This window comes from Lissotriton helveticus, chromosome 6 (genome assembly GCF_964261635.1).
Source record: "Lissotriton helveticus chromosome 6, aLisHel1.1, whole genome shotgun sequence".
Lineage (NCBI taxonomy): Eukaryota > Metazoa > Chordata > Amphibia > Caudata > Salamandridae > Lissotriton > Lissotriton helveticus.
This window is the reverse complement of record NC_136067.1, coordinates 754,208,133-754,214,594: the sequence shown is the minus strand read 5'-3', so window position 1 is coordinate 754,214,594 and position 6,462 is coordinate 754,208,133. Positions and strand designations below refer to the sequence as shown.

General features: G+C 51.1%; 1 pseudogene; it reads right to left on the bottom strand.

Annotated features, from left to right (window-relative positions):
- Window positions 1-225: 225 nt before the first annotated feature.
- On the bottom strand, window positions 226-697 carry LOC144761520 (DNA-directed RNA polymerase III subunit RPC9 pseudogene; annotated as a pseudogene).
- Window positions 698-6,462: the final 5,765 nt, after the last annotated feature.

The window sequence follows — 6,462 nt, the reverse complement described above, 5'->3', positions numbered from 1 at the left end:
TGCTACTGTGTGAATTTGCGGCGCTGCACCCTTTCCCCCTTAGGTACAGCAGCGGTCGGGGAATATTCAGTCCATCCTCTCTTTAGTCTCGAGCATTGCACATGGCGCATTCGTCCACTATAACCAATGAAACAGGCTTGCGGCTGTCCACTTAGTCTCGTTTGTACAGCTCAGTTAGGTCTCGTTGAACTGTTTCATATAATAACCGGCAATGTCGCCGCCCCTCTAGGATTCAGCGCCTTCGGCCGCTTCTGTATCCTCCTCGGGATCCCCCGGCAGCAGGGTGCTGGCGGTCTCGATGAGCTGCTCAATCTGCTCCTCCGTCAGCCGCTCCTCGCTTTCTTCCACCATCAGCTGGATCTCCACCGTGGTGCGCGGCCGGTGGTTGAGCAGCTGCAGTTTCTCGGCCTTGGTGAGCCGGCGCGGCCGCAAGGCTCCCAGGAAGTCTCTCACCACGGCCGGGCTCTGCAGCCGGCAGGTAGTCCCGGACAGATACTTGAGCGTCTCGTACATGACGGTATTAAGGTTCTGCTGCCCAGCCCGGGGCTTGTGTTTGCCGCTCTCTTGGCGCTGCTCTTTCAGGTCCGTCAGCAGCTGGAATACCTCGTAGTTACTCAGCATTGCTGCGTTCGCGTCTTTCACCTCCATGGTTGCTAGAGCTCTGCTTCTGTGCCTTCCGGTTCCTGCCGTTGGTCCTTTTTTGATGCCCACTGCACACAATAACCGCAACAGAAAGCGCACGCATTCCATCAATGTGCAGGCAATATTGGACCACCCAGAAATCTCCTCCAACGTCGACGCCAACACCACCCAGGCAGTGTGCATGATTCCCACATCTTCCGACAGTCTATCATCAACCAGCACTGCCAGGATGGCATCTAAGGAAATGCACTGCTCGTTAGCAAGTACCAAATGAACACACCACACACCTCGACTCCCCAATCATGCAACGCACACCACTGGGAATGCACACGTAGCCAACTCACATACTACATGCCAAACAACATGCCCACCCAACAGACATGACAGCACAACTCACTGTGGGAACCTGGGCCAGCCATGCACAGAAGCCATCAATGGCATGGCACCTCAGCCACACAACAACAGATTGTGGGAAGAGGAGGGAACCAGATATTTGTGAAGGAGGCAAGTGGCAGACGAATTAGAATGTACACAATGCCAAGTGTGGCATGGATGTGATGGCCAAACTACAGAATGCAGATCACAGACATATCCATGTCGACATACACCGCTGGTGTTTGGAGTGCAGTGGACAGTGGACGCATCCATGTCACCCCAGACAGTGGGGAGGATCACGGAACAGTAACCTGTTATGTCCCCCCCGATGGCGTGAGCAGAGTGTGCTAGCCCGACATACGCCAGGCCAGCGTAGGGGTGTGAATAAAAGGCACGTGACTCTGGACGTGGTCCTCTTCCGGAATGCCTACTGTGTCTGCCAGGGCAGTGCCTTTGACCCTGCCATGAGGCCAACGCCATCGCCATGAGCGGGGTTGCCTGCGATCCTGTACGCCTGCTGCACCCCGGGACGATGGTCCCCGAACCAGTCTTGCCCGCCTCTGTGCACCCAGGCCTCAATGCCCACCTGCTGACACCAGAGTTTGTCGAAGAGGGCGCAACACGCGCCAGTGCACGCTTCAAGCCCGAGGCCCGCGACCCTGGCAACCTGCTACGACCATCGAGGCCTCCGCGAGCAAGGCCTGCAGTACTCCTTTCTCATTTACGTACTCTACCAGCTGACACAGCGGACTAGTAGGTCACACATTTCGAACTGAATCTTGATTGCACTGTGGCAGAGGACGATGCTTATGGCTGACTTGAAGTCACTATACTCCAATCAATGTGGTGCCAACAAGTCTGTGCATAGCATTCCAACAACATGTGTCTGTAGGCCACTGCTGACCACTGCCTCCGGCCTTTACGGTGGTCAAGTAGGGCACACATTTAGGACTGAGTCTTGATTTAGCAATGGCAGCATTCATATCATTATACCAGCATCATCGCAGACTGCATCCCCTCTCAGCCCCAGTGCCACTAAGTCTGTTCCCCGACAATCATGGACACTATCTGGTTGAACTTTGGTGGCGTCTGAGTCAATGGACTGGGGAGTTGTCTTCATCCTCATGTAGCTGATACCAAAATGTTGGTGGAAATTAGGCTTTTCTGGACGGCTTATGCCCTCTGCATCATGCCCTGGAGGACACCCTCCACTGTCCCCCACAACCCTCCGCCACTGACATCGATAAGGACCCGCTCAGTCCACATGACCCTGCCTCAGTGCACCGCAAGGCACCATCCCGTGGCAGGGTGCTGCCATTCGCTGGTCTTCCGGGGCCACAGTTGTATGGAGTTTTAGGTTCTGAGAAAAATTTCCTGATTCATGCCCTTATATAGGTACAATTCACATTGCCCTAATATAGGCATAAAAATCATACCCATATTTAGACATAGCCCATGCAGTCCAAATACAGGCATGGCTACTTCCACCCGTACCAAAAAGCCACAACCATTTTTTTGAAACTCGGCTTAAGCAGTCAGGGACATCCCCTTGCTTGAATATTGATTTGTCGAAGAACTCATGGAGTTTACAAAGAACTACCATTCCCTTGGGGTTCTTTTCTGATGTTATTATACCCGACTTTTACGTCAAACTAGGCACCTTCAAGGTATAAATATGCCTTCACTTGCTCTAGCAAACCCACAGTGGTTTGGAGCAGCTCGACTACTACTTGCCCGACGCAGCTCGCTACAGGAAGCGCCGAAGGAAGCCGACACTCCAGCTGACTCACTGACGAGAGGCTGCATTTCTCTCGGCGAGAATCCAGCTCCAGTGTTTCTAAGCTCCCCTCGCGGGGTGTTGGGAAATCGAGTCCCAAGACAGAGATACCAGAGCTCCTTCATTCTAAACTAAGGTATGGAGCTGATTAGACCCTAAAGAGAAATCTTGGATAGATTCTTGGCAAAGAAACTAAACCTATGCTACACCACCCTTACTTCTTCCCTCGTACTAGACTTAGGTTAGGTACATCGGGGTACATCGGGGTAGGTGTATTTTAGAAACACCAGTTGAGTACTTTTAGCCTTTGTTATTTATGTATGTATTTATATATGGTTTAGAAACCATACAATGTTTTTACAGTATTATTTTGTACGCATTATACTTTGCAGCTTGTATTACGATTGTAGCAGTTCACTTTACTTGCTTGAGAAAGAAGACCGTTCAATAAATCCCTTTTATTGAAAACGCCTGTCTCTCTATTTCTCTACACGTCTGATGAAACGAAGCATGCACGATTGACTGAGTAAAATATCTATCTATTGTTTCCACAACTCTGAAGATACGTTTATTCTTGGGGAAACAAAGTTGTCATGTTTATGCGGTTGTCAGAAACTAATCCCTTCTTGTTTATTCGAGAAAGTTTCTAGTGACCTCTGAGCTAGCTGGCACTCACAAATAAGTTTAATATATTTGATAGAGACCTAGTAGACATAAGTTCTACGTCAAATCCATAGGATATATTATTCCAATGCGCAGAGCCTATTGGGAATATAGGAACTACACTACACCACTAACTCTGTGCGGGTCAAGTCAGGGACCCTTTCTTCTGAGAGATGGGATGGCCTCTGAGACGATGGCCTTGGAGCAATGGATGCCATGTGTATGTGGCCCTGCACTGTCCGCTGCCTACGGCCACAACTGCGGCCCACCAGGGCTCACACATCAAATGGAGTCCAGACCAGCAGGGACATCGCTTCACCGCAGGAGGCACATGCCACCATCACCAGGTCCACCTCCAACCCCCACATGCCAGTGTCGAAACGGTCGCACTGGAAGACTAATGGAGTTGCTCACACCTGTCGTGGATGCCATCATCTGCCTGATACCCTGCTCAGCACTCCAGCTGACACTAACTCATTGCACCACGAGTCATCGTCTATTACTGTTTTGGCTATGTGCTGTGGTGAGTTCCCGCAGCATTATCTCCTTAGGCAGTGTGGTAGACCTTGGACGATGATGGATAAGATGATGCAGGTGTGACTCTCCCCACTGCAGCTGCATCAGGTATATCCCGAAGCGACCCAATCCTAGACATTTTGTTCACATTAGCGTGCTCAGCTAGAGTGCCTCAACCTCAGTCACTGCAACTCACGGACACTTCTGTTTGCTCATTGGGTGGGCTCTGTACTTGCTCCGGCAACCACCGTAACGCACCGCTGTTGTCTCTGTAATGCTGGTGTTTATTGTTTCCATCTTCATAGTGTTCACTGTTTAAGTTGTTGCCAGCACCAACAACTCCAGGGGGGCTGGATTACACTCATCCTACACACATCCAGCACAGGCGCCACTGTACATGTGACCCTGCCAATAAAGGGGCCAGGCGCAGTTGTCCGTAGCCAGTTCCATGAACTATCTGTGTGTGTTCGTGTGGTCATGATGTGTGAATGAGGTCCCCGGGCCCTACAACATTGCATTATGCTGTGTACAGCAGACGCAGCCATGTCCTCGCAGGCAGCATATTAATGCTTGGACATGTAGCTTTGTCGTCAGCCACTCATTATGTAAGGGCAGTGTACTGCGCCGTCGTACAGAGGTCCAGCGTGGGTGTGTGAATGGTAATTCCGGGGCTCTGGGCGTGGTTCAGTACAGGAAATGTGCAAATGCATGTGTCTCTGTTGCAGTGTGGGTCTCCTTTGTGGTGTGCAGGCTTGCCCTCATGGGACTTGGAGACCCCGTATGTAATGTTATTCGGCTTCCATGAGCCCTGACCCCACCCTCACCTGTGTGGCCAACTCCTTTCGGCATTCTGACACTTGCTATTTGACTGCGATGTGTGCCTCGGGGGCGTGTTGGGTGCAAGCTGTGATTGCGGGTGCTTCCTGCTGTGTGGTCTGTGCAGGGGCTGAGTTATCCTCTATGTAGCTTGTCTGCCCCGGTGGTGGGTTGCCTGGGATGTCCATGAGCTGTTGTTGGGCATCAGTGTCAAAGGTGTGGTGGTCCTCTCCAGCATCACTGATGGATTGTCTGATCTGGTCTCCTGGAGGTGTTGTTTGTCCCTCTGCAATGTGAAGGGGAGATGCATGTTGATATTGTTTTGACATGTATGTTTGCGCATTGTTCTTGTTGACATGCTGCAGACTGTATGACAATGTACATTGTGACTGTTTGGGCTGTGTTGCCAATTTGATGCAGGACAGTGGACTTTTGTACTACGTGACGGATGTGAGGTTGTACGTGTATGTATGAATCTAACGGGTTCCTGCTCTGTTCGATGTGTTTGGCCTGTTTCTGTGCATGAGCGGACCCAGTTGTGTCCCCCTGTTCTGCAGTGTCGGTGTTGCACTGTGTACAGCATTGTCATGGCATGTGCTGTTATTGCTATGTGTGTGTGCTGTAGTGTGCCATGGGGATCAGAGACTTGATCCTGGATCATTGTGTGCGAGCAGTATGCTCCACATCGTTGTGCATGTGTGTCATTGTGCCCATCTCCCTCCATCCCCCCAGTCCCTGTTCGTTGCTCACCCTGTTGATGTGTGTCCGGTCCTCCCGAGCTGTGCCCGGACTCCCACCTCCTTGCACCGTCTCCACACTGATGACTGTGTCCTCCATTTCCAGCTCCTCCTGTGGCGCAGGGCTCCCACCTCCTGTCGCCGTTGCTGCCTTCCTGTTGGCAGCTGGTTTGTGCTTGGTGTGGCTTTTCACATCATACCAGCGCCTTTTGCCCTCCTCGACACTTCGACTGCATTCACATTAGTCTCATTGTGGTTCAGTTAATGGTAGTGTACTGTCACCTCAGTGACGCTGGCCTGGTTTTGCTGAGGACTGCACCCCGTCTTCCTCTTCTCCTTGGCCTTCCCCGACCCCGGGGTTCCGTGCTGGTGGTCTGTGGCGCTTGTGGGGCTTGTGGGATGGCGTTGGCCTCTGCACTGGGTCCTGGTGCATCCATGTTGCTACGCACTTTGCATTGTTTCTGGTGTGTTGTTTTTGTAGCTTTATGATGCATTTTCCTGCCAGAGGCATGGGATTTGCAGGTCTGCCGCTGGTTTTTGCTGCTTTTTGTATCGCAATTGGCCTCATTGCAACTTTTTTTGTGTTCATGTGTCGCATTTTTGCAGTGTCGCGTTCATTTTAACACGGTCATTTGATGTGTTATCTGGAGTCTATCGCATGGTACTGAGGTAGTGGGTTTTTCAGAACCGGTACCGAACCGGTAACCCAGTGGTGTCAGGGTACACCCTAAGACCTCGAGTACTTTCCTGATTCAGACCACAGAAACTCAGAGTCTTCTAGGTGAAGTCAAAGATCGAATTTATTGGCTGCAACCAAGTAACAGGCGTCCTAGAAGTACAACAACACGGTGTGTATATTCTCAGGAGACTGCTCAATCTTACAAAGCCAGGCTTCTCTTTTTATACAAAATATTGTGCTTCAGGCAAACATTCTTA